Raw genomic sequence first — 17,175 nt, 5'->3', positions numbered from 1 at the left:
TTTTATCAAACGTTCAAGAAATAAATCATTTTAATCTCACACAAGAGATTATTTCTCAACTCACTTTATGAGGGTAGCATTCATAACCTTATACCAAAATCTGACAAGGAGAATATGAGAAACAGCCATTTCCAGCCAATCTTACTTATAAATATAGACGTAAGTCCTAAGCAAAATTTCAGGAATTTGAATCCAGCAAAATGATACATCGTAACTAAATTTGTCTACCTAAGAATGCAATGTTAGTTTCAGATGAGAAAAAAATAATGTAATTCACCACATTAAAGTATTAAAGAAGAAAAATCACATGAAGATCTCAGTATATGCAAAAACAAAACAAAACAAAAAAACCTTTGGTAAACTTCAGTAGCCACTCAGAAAGAAATTTGTAGTGAACTAAGAAATCTTTTTAAATAAAAGATATTTACAAAAATCTATAGTGAACAACATAAGTAACCATTTATTTTATTTGAATTTATTTTTAAATTTTTTATTTATTGATTTGAGAGAGAAAGAGAGGAAGAGGGAGAGAAAGAAAGAGGGAAACGTCAGTTTATTGTTCCGTTTATTTATGCATTCGTTGGTTGTTTCTTGTAAGGGCCCCACTGCAGACCAAACCTGCAACCTTGGCAGTGTGGATGATGCTCTGACCAACTGTGCTACCTGGCCAGGACTAAAGAACCATTTCTTTTAAAATGGGGAACATGGTGAGAATGCTGCCCCCTCCACTTTTATTCATTATTGTGCCAGAGGTAATAAATAGGTTAGTGAGATAAGAAAAAGCAAATATATGGATGGGAAAGGAAGAAATCATGGCATAATAGTATTTGCAGGAATTCAAAAGAATATGTACATAACCTATTTGAAACAGGATAGAAAGTCCCCCAAAATATTCCCCATAGCCCACAGTTGGGGGAGGGGGCAGTCAATGATACAGCACTTAAGATACTTTGCATAACTATGGCAAGTTGATAGCTGTGTTTCAGCTTCAGGCAAAAGGTCTCTGAGGACATAGCCAGGGGAGGTGGCCCACCCCAATGTCCAGATGTCCAAGTGTGGTGGGCAACTCTTGCCCTTGCTAAAGATGACACCTTAGACAAGGTAATAGACAGGGGGAGCACTGGCCGGTGTAGCTCAGCGGACTGAGTGCTGGACTGTGAACTGAAGGTCACTGGTTCGATTCCCAGTCAGGGCACAAGCCTGGGTTGCAGGCCAGGTCCCCAGAGGGCACACGAGAGGCAACCACCCGTTGATCTTTCTCTCCCTCTCTCCCTCTCTTCTCTAGAAAAAAAATTTTTTTTAAATTTTTTTAAAGATATGGGGGAACTGGCAAAATAGCACACTGTAGGAAGGGCCAGATATGAAGTTACATAGGAAGCTCCGGGTCAGCATTTAAAATAAGGGAGGGCTGAGAGAGAAGAGGTAGCAGCCATGTGGTTTAAAGGGTGTAAAAGGGCCACCCCCATCAGCCATGAGGAAGGCAGCTCTGAGGAAGGAGCCACGAAGTAGGTCTGGTGTGTAAGGAGATGCCACGTGATTTTGAATTAAAGCTGGAGTAAGAAAAAGGAAGTCTGCTGGGAAACCTGCCTGGAGGACACGGTGGTGAGCAGATGGAATGGGACCTATCTAACCAAGCATGATTAGTGGGAGATGCCTGGGCTGTTGAACTGTGACTAGGCCTGCTGAGCTGAGGACTTCTGTTTTTCTGAAAGATGGTAACTCTGTCTGGAGTATTCTGAGACTGGCCTGGGTTGGCAAAGGGGTAGAATTATGCATTTTGGGTTGTTTTAAAGGAAGTGGGGCCTAATGGCATAAATCTACCATTATTCTGAATCTGTATAACGTGTAAATAAACAACCCCTTTCCTTTTTCACCAAACTTGTGCACTGGGAGTCATGCTTCTTGGTGGCAGGCAGTCAAAGGCCATAGCTGTTTAGGAACAGCATAGGCAGGGTACTCCAAGAAATTGGTATAAATTACGACAATAAGTTATAAATCATTTATAAATAAATAATAATTAGAAATTATTTTTTATTTTTAACAATAAAAAATCATTAGCATTTGTGTATCAAGTCTCTCCAGAAAGTATCCAGCCATGTAGTAGGAAAAATAGAAGCATTTATTGAAGAAGATATAAGGAACATTGTACATGGCACAATGACACTTTGGTCACCTTCAAAGTAGGCACCCTGGGACCTCACACAGTTCTCCCGATCACCATCAGCTGCTCCATTGTATTTTCCTGAATCTCATCGATGGTGTGAAATCTCTTCCCTTTCAAAGGTGATTTGAGTTTTTGGAAAAGTCAGGAGTCACAGGGTGCCAAATCCAGGCTGTGGTGGGGTTGAGTCACCTGAGTGATTTGATGTTTTGCCAAAAAAGACTACACGAGACGTGATGCATGAGAGAGTACATTTGATGAAGCTGCCAATTACCATTGCTGTAGAAAAATGTTCAAGCTCAATGCAACATTTGATTCAGATTTGTTGCTCTACTCACTCAGTCATTTTGAATGCAATGGCCACAAAGTACACGTGCTCACTCAACAGTGCCTACCACCCCCACTGACTAGCACAGTGAAGTTGTCATTGGTCATGCATGTGCATTTCAGTCCATTCTCCTTGGCTGCCAGGTTACACTGGTGTTGCACAAACTTCTTGTTTTATTAGCAATGGCTTTACTTTTTCTGGAAAGACCCTTATATGTGAGAAATAAAAGTCTTGGGAAAATGCCATGCAATGTTTACTATAATTACCTCATACTCCTTAACCTATCATATTTCTATAACACTGCCCATTCTTCATCAAACCTAGCATTAAAAACACAGGTTTAACTGTTTCTTTAGGTGTTCATTTCCTTACAAATCCTTCTGTGTCTTGTAAAACTTATATGAAATAAATTCGCACACTTTTCCCCCTGTTAATCTTCATTGGTTTAATTTTCAGACCCAGCCTGGGGTCCTGTAAGAGTGGAGGAAAACTTTCTCCTTTTCTACAATATCAAAAAAAAAAAAAAGTACTTAGAAATCAATCTAATAGAGTACAGTACTCACAAGACTTTCTTTTTTTTAATAGATGCATGTGTTTTTTAGTTTTGTTTAAAAAAAAGTTCTGACAAATAAGGAAACTGGGGTTTAGAAGGGATGATGCAAAGGAGGGAAGGCATGGGGGGCGGGGGTTGTCGGGGGTAGGTGGCAGTAGTGCACCCTCTGTCCTCATGCCTGGTATCATCTCCTGAAGAGGGACAGACTATCACATTCCAGAAGAGGGGGATGAGTCCTCTCTTGTGTTTGCTCAACATACAAGGAGATGTCTATCTCATCAGGGAGCTCACTGACATCGGCCTCAAAGCAATTCTGCACATCATTGAGGATCTCGGCATCATTCTCATCGGACACTAAGGTGATCGCCAAACCCTTGGTGCCAAACCAGGCTGCTCTGGCCACCCTGTGCAGGTAGGTGTAAGAATCTTCAGGCATGTCATAGTTAAAGGCAGTGTTCACTTGTTCCATCTCTGTGCCTTGGCCAAATAGGTTGGTAGCCAGAAGAATTTGTCATTGGAAATCTTTAAATTGCTGATACCGAGAAAGCCTCTCTTCCTGGGGCACCCAACCGTGGATGGCAATGGCTGGGAAGTTCTGCTCCATTAGGAGCGGGGCCAGGGCAATGCAGCGCTGCACAGACTTCACAAAGATCCCCCCCTGGTTGAACTCAAGAACATCCAGAAGGCCAACGAGCTTCCCATTCTTCTCATTGTCCTTCAGTTTCACATAGTACTGCTGCAACCCATGCAACATCAGCTTCATCTCATCATGCATGGAGATCTCCATTGGGTCTTGCATGGACTTGCAGCAGACTAGATGGACCTCTTTGTTCAAGGTAGCACTGAACATCATGACCTGCTTCTCATGGGGGGTCATGCAAAAAATATCCTGGACATCCTGATGCATGTCAAGCTGTTCAAGCATCTTATCACATTCATCCAAGATAAAGTGTTTAATATGTTTGAGGTTGAGGCTCTTATTTCAAGCAAGGGTAAAGATGCAGCTGGAGGTCCCCACGATGATATACAGGCAGTTCTTCAGCATCTCTTCATCCTTCATGATAGACAAACCACCAAAAAAACACCACAACCTTGATGTTGGACATGTATTTAGAAAAGCGCTCATACTCCTTGCTGATCTGAAAAGCCAGCTCCCGAGTGTGATACAACACCAGCACAGACATCTGCCCAGTAACTGGCTCCAGCTGCTGCAGTCTGGCCAGCACAAACACTGCCGTCTTTCCCATGCTTGACTTGACCTGGCATAGGACATCCATTTCCAGAATGGCCTGAGGGATGCACTCACGCTGAACTTCAGACGGGTCCTCAAAGCTACACTTAGCAATGCCCAGAGCAACTCTGGCTTGAGCAGGAAGTCCTGAAAGCCAGAGCTATGGATGGAGATATAGGAACCCTTAACAACCTTCTTGGCAGGGGCCTCAGTCCCATCTCCCCCGGCTATTGTCTCCATCTCATCATCTTCATTGTCCAAGAGCTCATTGTCCACATCACTCTCTCCCATAACCGGGAGACAGGCAGATAAGAGGGAAAGGGTCTCTGAATGGGTTCACACAAAGTAACAGAAAACAAGGGAGGAAAGTGGGGGTTTAAGAAATAGAAGATACACTAGTTTGACAGAAGAGCTGAGCAAGGTGAACACATGGCGGCAGCAACAGCAATGAAGAAGGCAACCTTGCAAGACTTTTATATAGAGTTTTATATAATTATATAATTATAAAACTTCATTGAAATGTTATGACGAATACCTAGTTAGGGATATATGATATTAATGGGTAGACAAGACCCAGTCTCATAAAAATATTCATTCTCCACAAATTATGGTAGGTTTAATGCATTTCCATTCAAAATCCCAACAGAAGTCTCTTCTTTAAAAAACTCTGGAAGCATTAAAGAGCTAAGGAGCAGACCCAACTTGTGCAGACACTTGATGTACTGTAGTGGTGGCAATTTCATTATTAGGGGAAAGATGAACTTTTCAATAAATGGTGAGAAAGTAGGTTGTTATCTACGTGGAAAAATGCATTTAGACCCTACTCTAAACCGTATCTCAAAATCAGCTTTAGTTGGATTACAGACCTATAATAAGAAAAACAAGTTTGCGCCTTCATTTTAAGGGTACATTTTCTTTTTTACATTTTACTATTTCTGAAATTGTAATGTTTCTTACTACCAATGTTAACTTATGTGTAATGATATGTGATATATACCTTTTAGGAAAAATATAGAAGAATACGTTAACAAATTCTGGGTAGGAAAAGATTTCTTAAGCGAGACACAAAAAGCACTAACTACAAAGGAAAAGATTGATACAATTAACTGATTTGAAATTAGAACTCCTTTAAAAGAGACAAGAAATAGAGAAAAACAAATTGAAACCAAAATAAGCATCACCTAGAAGGATACATTTACAACATACATAATTAACCAAATATTAGAATCCAGAATACGTAAAAAACTCATATCAATCAATAAGTCTAGCGGGCAGTAGAAAAATGAGCAAAGAAAAAAATAAAAGATTTTCACAAAAGAACAAGTACAAATCATCCATAAACTTATGGATGTCTTACTAAAAGACATTTAGTTTCATTAGTAATCAGGGAAACGTGAGTTAAACTTCAATGAGATACCATCACACACTTATCAAAATGGCTAGTTTGAAAAGCTATTCAACCCCAAGTGTTTACAAGGGTGTGGAGAGACCAGCCGGAACTCAGACATGCTGCTGGTTGGAATTCAAATGTGTAACAATTTTAGAAAACAGATTGATGTTATCTAGAGTGGAAATGCATATACATGAAAGCCAGAAATTCCGATGTTAAGGATATGCCCTTGAAAAATTCTTGCCCAAGTGTACTCAAAGTCACACAAAGGAGAACCTTTATGGCAGCATTGTTCATAATTTCAAAAAGTGAGAAACATCTAAATGTTCACAGACGGTGGGAGATACGATTAAGTTATGCTATAATCAAACAATGAAATACTACACAATTGTATCAACATGGATGAATCAAAAACTAAAACATTGAACAAAGGAGCAAAATAAGATTCAAGTATGATTCTATTTATGCTGTAGCATAAATGGGCAACTCTAAACAATATCTTGTTTAAGTATAAAAGCATAAGTGATTTTAAAAACTATTTAAAAGGCACAAAAGCAACAGAAACTTCAAGACAGGTTGGGGAGACTGACGCAATCTGAGAGGGGCAGGCAGAGAGTCCTGGGTAGGGTCATGTGCTATTTGCTGACTTGGGTATCTGGGCACATAGGTGCTTGTGTGTGTCTTTATTTCACAATAAAATTTAAAACAAATGAAAGACAGATAAAATGAATTTATAACTGAAATGTCTGTATTTTTTAATGTTATTGTATGCCTACAAACTTTACATGTTTACCTTAATCTCTTGTAAGACAAAGTTTTACATCTCGCAACTTCCCTTATAAGCTGCAAGGAATGGTTTCTTTCCAACAAAGAGTTGCACAGGTTCTTTGTGATAAACCCTTCTAAGTGATGGAGAAGAATAAGTAATGTGAGATAGGCCGGAAGTACAAAAGGAAGCAGTAGAAGCAGTAGAAGCAGGAGCACTGTTCTAACTAATAAGTCACTCATAATACACCTATCTCTAAATCTCTTCATTTAGGTTTGTTTGCATTGCTCTAAATCAGTGGTTATAATTCTTATCCCTGGGAACAAAAACTATTCCAGTCATTCCATGGACTTGCTAATTTTCACTGGTCATGTAAAAATGACTGGTTTATGACTGGCTGACAAGGCCATAAAACCAGGGATGTGGGAGGCCAACGGGTCCAAATGCTGCTGGAGCGGGAATCTCAGCTGTGCATGTTGTCCTGTCTTTGCCTGGTTCTCTCCAGTCCCGGGCAGTTCACCATGCTTGGGGCAACTCAGTACAAAAGTGGTTAGGACGATTGCCCTACTGAAGTCCATCAATGTCATCTAGGAGACAGACTCTCCCCAATATACTAGTCATTGCATTACCCACCATTTTTCACTGTTTTCAATTGATAGGAGTTTAGAGAAAATGTATTCTGTAAATTTTGTAGGATTTTTATTATCAACACCTTGAGATTTTTCTGCTCTTTCATAATGCTAAGTTTCATCAGCATGTATTTTACATTATAAGCAAAAAAAATTGTTAAGAATAAAATAAGATAACCATAATTTTAGAAGGGGAGAGGAGGAAAGATTTTAATTTGTCTAAGAAGGACTCTGTCCCCAGCCTGCCGGAGAGCCCTCAGCATTTCACGGCTACAGCAACATTGCTGAGACCAGCCTGGAGAATTTTTCCATATGTGAATATTAACCGTCCTGTGCTTCCAGATTGCCTGTTTCAGCAGCTACTGTCTTTATTTCTTTCCAAAATAGCCACTAATTTGAATGGAATGTCTGGACTACCATGAACTGTTCTTAAAGAATGCCTTTTCAGAGTATGTCTGCTCTCCTTACTCCCTTCCTTCAAAAACCGTCCTTCGTTCCTTATCAGTTTGGGGTTGTTAGTTCTGACCAATGATTCTTGATGATGTGTGCACCCTTCCCCATTTTCTCCCTCACAAAAGCTCTTCGTTAAGTTAATTTTCTTGGCAACACAAAATGTTTTTTTTCTATTTTTCCTTCACATTTCTCTAAATGGCTTACTAAAGATAGACACATTTCTTCCAGTGTTAGAAAAGTCAGGGGAAAGTATATGGCTTTGTAGATTTTCTCATTAGAACTTGAGTTTCAGTATTTCACTAAAGGAGTCTCTTGTCAGTAGGTAATAATCCCCAGAATTTATTAAATAAATGCTAAGCACATTTGGAGTGCTCTGTAGTTATTAATTAATTAGCTAATCTCGAGCCCGGTAGTTACTAAGTACCCTCCACAAACATTTATGAGGAAGTAGACTGCTTTTGAACTGAGGGATGGCCCAGTTGGTGCCTATTAATTTGTGGGTGGAGAAAAATACAGTACTCGTCTCGTACAGGGAGAAAGAAAAGGTCCAGTTGGAAAGGGGATTCTCAAATGTTTCCTTGTTGGAACAACTTCGATTCCCAACCGTCCTTCACCCTCAGCCAATACATCCCACTCCCTTTCCATTCTCCCTTCCAAAAACACGCCACAGGCTACTAAGACTTTCTGTTTTATCCAGAAGGGAAAAGATAAAGACAAGGCACAAACAGAGGAGTAGGGTCGGGGAGGAACACATTTTCCTCTCTGAAGTTTCTTCTATCTGGTCTAATCAAATAGACAGGAGACAGATTAGCAAGAGAAAATAACCAAGTTTAATAAGTATGGGAACTCCGCATGCAGGAGGGAGTCAGAGACCCCACGTGCAGGAGAGGTTCAGAGACAGAGACATCCTGAGCTAGAGGTGAGGTGAGGTTCCTTGGGAACTTCCAAGGGTCACTGCAGGACAATGAGAAGAGCAGATGCTTAGTAGATAGAGGTTTGTCCTGTCCTGCCCTTAGATGAATCAAAGAGGTTATCTCTGTTAATGGCTAATTACGGGCAAGGCCCCTAATTTAAGTTCTTCTAGGTAGTTAAGAGAGGGGCAGAAGTTTCTCTTGAGCCTGCGGCTGTAGCTCACAATGATCTGCATACCACGGAGGAACATTTGGGGGCAACTTGTTCTGCAGCCCCAGTAGCCAGGAGGAAGACAATAGGAGAGAACCCCACGCTTCTGCACACAGTCAGAAATCAGCTGTATTAAATGAGAAACAGGAGCCATTTGGAGGTGGGGGTAAGGAATGCTGTGGAGGAAAACCTCCAGAGCTGTTGTTATCACCACCCAATGACCTCCTTTCACTCTGAGTTTAATGTCTCCTCACATTTTCTGGAATTTTCTAATGATTCTGTACCAGAAAATATAACTCCGTGTGTCTATAGTCTGGAAGAAGAGGCAGCCTGGGATTTGAGGGGAGACATGGGGGTATGTTTTGAAAGGTTTCCACAGGATATTCAAGGAAAATTCAGACTGGGAATATGGAATTTACAACAGAAACACGTAGTTTATCCTCCTGTTCTTAGATTTGAGTCTAAATTTAGAGCGCTGTATAAAAGGGCATGGCAGGCTCCTCTTCTATTTCAGCTTCGGGAGGGAATTTTACATTGTTACTGTTGTGGAGGTAGAAGACTCCTGGGAAGCTAGCCCCCTCGGCATCAGAGAGTCTTACCAACACTTTGAGTCATACTCAGTAAAACCTCCTAATAATGTTGTGTTTGCTAAAACTTTCTCCATGTTGTTAGAGTGGTCGGTGTCATGGGCTGTGAAAGAATTCACAAAGAGAAGACACTGTAGAAAGTAAAGATTTTATTCACGCTCTAAAAAGGGAGAGGGGCAGGGGGTGGAGAGGTACACCAGCATTCAGGGCCCACCCCTGAATGAGTACAAGAGCCCACCCCCTCCAAGCCCACCCCCTCAGGGCTTTGAGCTCTCTCTGGGTTATAACTGGATTAAAAAAGGATGGGAGGGTTTGCTGCTGTTTGTGGCCCCTGGGCTTTTCTGGAGTTGTAACCGAGGCTGCAGTTTGTTTCAATGTTATCTTCTGCCTGTGGCTGTAGGGAGCCTGTTAGTTCTGTTCTTGCTTCCAATAATTTCCAGTCCTGGGGACAAGCTCAGAAGAGGAAAATGGCAGTCACATTTCACCACATCACAGGCCTGCTAGGCATGGTGCCACAATAGCAAAGGGGGGTGGCTTTGTCCTTTCAAATCTCCCTCTCCAGATACATGGTTCGTTTGGCTAGTTTGTTATAATTGCTTCAAAACTATCTAAACTGTGTAGAGCACATTGCAAAAGGGAAGTTAATAAATATTTGATGCACAAATGGAGCAATGGAAAGTTGTAACAGTGGGGAATTCTAACCCACCTCACTATTCTTTTGACATTCTTTCTATAAATGCTGACCCCGACCAGTATGCAGTTTATAGATAAACAGCATGTTCATATAAGAATCTTAGGAGCTAACTTCAGAAGATACAGACTCCCACCTTCCGGCATCTCAGCTCCGAGAGATTTGCTGAATTCCATCCGTGCAAGTGAGGATGATGTGAAGCTGGGATGACGTGAAGCCAGGATGACTAACCCAGGACAATGCACACCAGGCTGTCACTTGCCTTATCGGAATGGACTGTGCTCATCTGCCCGTAGAGAACTTTTCTGCCCTCTCCCTTGACCTCTTTGTTCTTTTTCCCTCCCCCTTCTTACAAAAACCTCTGCATGCACTGAGATGTGGAGATGGGCTTTGGCATGTGAGTCCTCCATCTTCCAGGTTGCCAGCACATGGAAATAAACCACTTTCCTGTACATCAGCACCTACCTCTGGAGTAGTGACTCTTGTACTGGCACCTGGACCTGCTTTTGGTTATACAAATACATGAATGTGGCCTAAAGTAAAAGCAAAGATGGATCTACTCAGTGAGTATATCTATACAGCTGTTGTACCATATAACTATGGGAAGAAATATACATGACAGTGAGAAGTGTCCCCAGCCTTGTCCCCAGCTAGAACAGAGCCCACTGTATTTGCCTCTAGCTGTGTTGCCCTCTTCTTCTGCATACCAGTCAGACTCATGCCGTCACTGCTGAGAAGCGTTATGCTCACTCCTGGGTCTGCAGCCCTTAGGATAATATTCTTCCTACCTGAAATACCTTACTTCTCTGCTTTTAATTGCATAAGTTTTGCCCTCCCTTCCAGCCTCAGTTTAAAGCCCACCTCCTCCAGGAAGCCTTCCTCGGTGTCCATTGGTAACAGTGTTATAAAGAAAGGGCAACAGATTAAGATTCACTGTCCTTGGATTCCAGTTTCTGCTCATCTGAACAATTTGCTTTGTAGGGCTTCGGATAGAGCAGCCCCAAGATGTGCCTCTGTGGTATGCAGTTTATGTAGAGCTAAAGGCCTTTAGCTGGGGTCTCAAGAGTTATTTCTGCCCTTCCTTTAACTGCCTAGAAGAACTTGAATTGGGGGCCTTGCCCGTAGTGAGAGATGATCTGAAATCACATGCTTTTCTCCATCTGTAGAGCAGGGCAGACTACTAATTACTAAGCATGTGCTCTCTCTGAGATGGCCCTTTAAAGCCCCCAAGGCACCTTCCCTCATCCCTAGCTCAGAATGTCATATATGCTCATTTTTCTTTTCTGTCTTTGAACCTCCTGTGCATGTAGAGTCTGTGACTCTCTCGTGTATGCACAGTTAACATATATATGTATTAAATATGGTTATTTTATCTTGTTAATCTGTCTCACATCTATTTGATTATTAGACCAGCCAAAATAACTTTGACTTTAGAGGAAATTTTCTTCCACTCCTACAGCCTTGTGTCTCTTGACTTCTCACTGCATGGTCTCTAAAACTCTTTCTTAGTTTATACAGTCTATGATACTAATCTCTCCAATCTTGGAAATATTAGCACATATATTGTTGTAGTCATTCATTTGGTACCAAACCTACTGTAATCTGCACTGTTACTGATCTTCTTTTATTCAACTCTAGTCCATTGAACTCATTTGTAATTCTGTCAAGGACCAAAAATATGTCCTCTAATTATTTGTAGCCTTATCATTTAGGGTAGAAGTTTTGGTGGTAAATATGAAGTCTGTCTGGAAAAAGTCCAACCATTGTTAATATAATGAGAATGGTTTGTGTGGACTATCACTGTAACCTAGCAGCCAAGGAGAGTGGACTGGAATGCTCATATGTGAACAATGATGACTTCACTGTAATAGTCAGTGGGTCAGTAGAAGCCGTTGAATAAATGTACTGTGTGGTTGTTGCATTCAAAACGACTAAGTGAGCAGAGCAAATAATCTGCATTAAAATTTTACATTAACCTTGAACATTCTTCTGTGGAAACTCTTGGCATGATTCAGAAGGCCACAGTTATAAGCAACTGGTGATTGGCAACTTCATTATGACAACACGCCCATTCATGCATCATGTCACATGCAGAAGTTTTTTTGGTGAAACATCAAATCACCCTGGTGACTCAGCCCACCTACAGCCCGGATTTGGTGCCCTGCAACTTCTGGCTTTTTCCAAAACTAAAATCACCTTTGAAAGGGAAGAGATTTCAGACCATCCATGAGATTCAGGAAAATACGACAGGGCAGCTCATGGTGATTGGGAGAACTGTGTGAGGTCTCAAGGTGCCTACTTGGAAGAGGACTGAGGCATCATTGACCTACGTACAAAGTTTCTTGTATCATGTAACTTATTCAATAAATGTCCCTATTTTTCAAAGCACATGGCTGGATACTTTCTGGGCAGACGTTGTATTTTAGGTAACAGTAGCAGATAGTTACCACCGATCTCTGTACAGTTTTTCCTGATGCTGCTGTTCTTATGGTTAGAGTTGGCTGTGGGGCACAGTTAACACCAGTGAGCAGAAATATAGAGCGATCCTGGGGTCCGCTGCAGCATCATTGGGCGGCTCTCCTAGCCCGGGACTGCATACCTTAGAAGTTCTTGTTATATGAGTGGGGACCCTCCAAAACTGGAATTTATTTATTAAAAACTGTGTATTTGTTCCTACATGTTTAAACTCCAGTCATCTTCACAGCACTCTGCCCTTAACGAGACATTTTTCCACTGCTCAAATCAGTTTTTGAATCATTGATTTTGATACTGTTTAGTGCTTCTATCATTTTTGTTGTTGTTGTTTTTACCTCTTTCACATCAGCCAAACATTTCTCTTTTAGGAATTTATCCATCCAGGGAGACAAAAAGTCACTTGGGGTGAGATCAGGTAATTAGGGAGGGTGGCTCATAGGGGTCATGCTGTTTTTGGTCAAAAACCACTGACCAATCAGAGTGGTGTGGGCAGGTGTGCTTGTAAATCACCCAACCTGAAATGGGCAAACGTGTTGAAAGAGTCTTGAAAAAAACTCACCGAAGCCGAATGCAGCCTCTCACAACAACACCAGCTGGTGCACTGATACGAATGGCCTCCTAGAACACTCAGCTAGCGGGGAAGCCTGTACTACAAGGGGTCTACTTTCCAGAAGATAATTCCGTTTTGGGGGGTCCCCCCTCGTATGAGAAGAATGTTCCCCTTCCTTATCTATTTAATCCACTGTCATTGAGGTTTTCTATTATTTGCACATGAGCAAGTCTCTAATGGATATACCAGTTCACTGGTTTGTTGTAAGGGTAAATGAGATACTGTAAATTCCTTATAAATCTCTTATAGGAAGCCCTCAACAGGTGGCTGCTTTTATTTTAAAGTTTGCTTCTATTACCACTTCCTTTCCCTCAGCCTCTACCCTATGGTATATGAGCTTCATAAGGAAAGAAATACAGGTGTTAATCTTTTTTTTTTTTTAAATCACTGACATATGACTCTCTGAAGACATACTATTGCGTTTGTCTGCTCAGGCTGCCATAATAAAGTAGCTTATACTAGGTGGCTTATAATCAACAAAATTTATTTCTCACAGTTTTGGCAGCTGGAAGTCCAAGATCAGGTTGTGTTCTGGGGAGGATCCTCTCCTGGGCTGCACTTATCACAGCCCCACATTATGGGAGAGAGCTCTGGGTCTCTTTCATAAGGGCACTAATCCTGTTCATGAGAGCTCCACCCTCTTGACATAATCACCTCCCAAAACACCACCTCCTGATACCATCACCATGGAGGTTAGGGCTTTAACACATGAATTTTGGGGGGAACACAACATTCAGTCCACACAGTCACGAGATTTCAAAGATGCCATCATAAGCAGCATTTTCTTTAGAAAGCAAGAGAACTAGAAAATTGAGCCAAGACATTGGCTTTCACTTATTTCCAATTTTCTCCTCTAGGGGTACCAGACAAACCCAGGTCCAACTAAAGACCCTCCTTGAGGCCTAACTTTGCTCCTGTGCTTACAGAATCTTGCCACAAGTCCTACCTAACTACCCCTCCCCCACTCCTCACATGCTGGTCATTCCTAGCCTTCCAGCCTTAGCTGAAATGGCCCCTCCTCAGAGACCTTAACTGATAACCTTTCCTAACTTTGCTTATCTTCTTCTATGACTGTGTGTTTGCTTGTCATTTCTCTTCCCTGCTGGGCTGTGCACTTCATTAGAGCAAGACCTTGTTTATTTTGTTATCATTGTGCCCTTCGTAGAGAGCACTATACCTGGCACTTTGTGGGTGTTTACTGTGGACTCAATGGAATGAGCTTCCCCTCTCTCTGCCATGTGGGGCCCAACAAGAAAGCAGCTGTCAGAAAACCAGAAACCACCAAGCTGGCGCCCTGATCCTGGACTCCCAGCCTCTAGAACTGTGAGAAACAAATTCACATTGTTCAAGCCACCCAGTTTATGGTGTTCTATAAGAGGAGCCTGAACTGACTAAGGTAGTGCTCCATAAATATTTGTTAATTCAGCAAACAAACTTCTTTTTTTAAATCAGTGATCAGTCTACTTTATTAGCAATACTAAAGTAAAAATTTAGCCATTACTGTATAATTATATAACCCTAAGAATTTGTAATTTATTCTAAATTCTGTCCTAAAAAATATAAAAACAGAATTACTTAATACTCTTTTTTTAAAGATTTTATTTATTTATTTATCTATCTTTAGATGGGGAGGAGAGGGAGAGAAACATCAATGTATGGTTGCCTTTTGTGCATCCCCTGCTGGGAGTTGGCCTGCAGGGAACCAGTCTGCAACCCAGGCATGTGCCCTGACTGGGAATCGAACCGCGATCCTCTGGTTCGCAGGCCCGCGCTCAATCCACTGAGCTACACCAGCCAGGGCTCTTAATACTCTTAACATACTTACTCATAGATAATGTACAGAAACATGAAATATCAAGTATGTATTTTTCTTTAAATATATCTCCTATTTCAGTAGCATATGTGGGGGAAGTTATTTTCTTCCAAGTAATCGATATTTTATCTTTAGTACCTTTAAATAATATCTAGGCACCCACTACAGAAATGATTTTATGTGCAAATAATATATAGACATTCTAGTCATGAATTCAATTTTCCCCCAGACAATTAACTCAAAAAAAAAAAAGCACACAAAAAATTTTAAAGGCTCTGGATTCCTCTGCTTCTAAATCATTGTTGAGCTGGAAAAATAAAGCTTGTTCTACCAGGAATCTCAAGTTAGAATTTTCTCCAAAGTGGAAATTGGAGAGCAAAGTGCCATTTCAGAAATGACTACTCAGCTCTCACACCCAACATACACACCTGCCCATGCTCACAGCTAAACCAGGAAGAAGTGGTGCAAGAGAATCAGGCTTCAACATATGAGGCCATTACATTCTTCTAAAATGTTAATTAACTAAAATATTAAATACTGAAATCAAAACAAAAGATACTAGTACATGAGGCTAATTATCATACAGATTGTTAGTTTCTTAAATGGATCCCTCCTTCTATGACATTATTAAAGAGAATACTGTTGCAAAAATACTGCAAAGAAAATTTTATTTTATATATCACTAGCTATGAATTTTTGTCATTAGTTATTACATAAATGGGGGCATTATCCAAACGGCATGATCATTTTATGTCCACAATTCACTTTGTATTTACAGAATTTTCATGATTTACATGAATCAATCTATGAGTGAAGGTCTAACAGTGAGATGCAATCTAGCATCCATATTATCTAGAGCAATAAAGAGAGAGATGCAATTTTAACAACCTTTTCATTCACGTCAGCTTATGTAAAAAATAAATGAATAACGTAAAACATCTAAATCTCTAAAAGAGATTTTCCAATGCGCTCAGAGAAACGGTTAAACAGCAAGATTGTCAGAAACAACTTCTCCGTCCACATCCTCTTGTAGTTTCTGTACCACCTTGTCTTCCAACTGCTTTCCTTTGCGTGCACGGGAGAGATGTTTTGCTTGACTTGTTTGATGTCCTGAGCTTTCTGTAGTTCTTTATTTTTCTTCAACCTGTACATTATAAATTTAGCGTGGGGTTTCTGTCTGATCTCTTCGACTCTTCATTGTGTCAGCCGTTTTATTTCGCAGCTCTCACTGGCGTTTGACAGGTTCATTTCTAACGAATCATCCGCGGTAAGCTCTTTACCAGCAGCTTTACGGAGGATTTAGCTCACCTGACCTTGCCCTTGCAAGGACTGCGCTTCTTTTTAAAGTTTTTAGGACTCTAGGATTCACAGAACCTGAACTCGTTCGACCACTGCGGACGAACGTCATGCCTTGGCCAGGGCGTGTGGGACAGAAATAACACTTCTCCATATGCGTGTCGAATGTGCGTGGGGACCCAATAAACAAACTTCTAAAAGCGGATGCAGTTTTAGTTTTAGGCTAAAGTCTATGCTGATAAAATATGGCAACGCAATGGCTTATTGCTCAAATGTCAGAAAGATCCTTTCTTTTATAAAAAGATTTTAAAATAATTAAACTTCACTTTCAAAAATTCCTTTAATGTTCCAATGTTCAAGAGCACGACAATCATATCAAGAAGTGAGGTACATCTCTATCCCCTCACACACATGCAGGATTTAATTTGAAGAGATTGCTAAAGATGCTAATGTATTTCAAAATATGTACACTTTTAATGAAATGTTTTTCTGTTTTATTTTGTTGGTCAAAGCCATAAAATGGTGGGCAGATCAATGTACAGCAGTGATATTTCTTTTAAATTTAGCACCCTAAATCACCTTGGCTTCAGAGAGGCACACATACAGGATGTGGGGGATTTATTTGGTCTGTTGTGGTTAGCGGCTGTTTACTTTTTGCAAAAATGTCAGAGGTGGATGAAAGTGGGAGGGAAAGCACGAGGCAGAGAGGTGCTTGCATGGATGTGTGTGTTCCGAATGCGATGTATGTGTGCACACCTGTTAAAAGATAGAGTTGGCTTATTCAACCTTGGGCACATAGTTTAGGACAGCTGGGTCGAAACACTTGAAGGAGACTGAAATATAGCAGTTCTTCCTTATCCACATTTTTGCTTTCTGTGATTTCAGAAAATATTACATGGACAATATTTCCAGAAATAAATGATTCATATGTTTTAAATTGTGTGCCATTCTGAGCACCTCTCTTCACCTCACCGTGTAGGCATTGTATCATCTCATACCACCACGAGAAGGGTGAGGTTAGTACAGAGGTACTTTGAGAGAGAGAGAGAGACCACATCCACATAACTTTT

The 17,175-nt window shown here is 40.8% G+C and overlaps 2 pseudogenes; both read right to left on the bottom strand.

Moving 5' to 3' along the window:
• Positions 1-3,226: 3,226 nt before the first annotated feature.
• Positions 3,227-4,573, bottom strand: LOC118997082 (spliceosome RNA helicase DDX39B-like; annotated as a pseudogene).
• Positions 4,574-15,791: 11,218 nt separating this feature from the next.
• Positions 15,792-16,259, bottom strand: LOC118997080 (probable ribosome biogenesis protein RLP24; annotated as a pseudogene).
• Positions 16,260-17,175: the final 916 nt, after the last annotated feature.

This window comes from Sturnira hondurensis, unplaced genomic scaffold (assembly GCF_014824575.4).
Source record: "Sturnira hondurensis isolate 20B ecotype Veracruz unplaced genomic scaffold, ASM1482457v3 Scaffold0012467, whole genome shotgun sequence".
Lineage (NCBI taxonomy): Eukaryota > Metazoa > Chordata > Mammalia > Chiroptera > Phyllostomidae > Sturnira > Sturnira hondurensis.
This window is presented reverse-complemented; position numbering and strand designations above follow the sequence as displayed.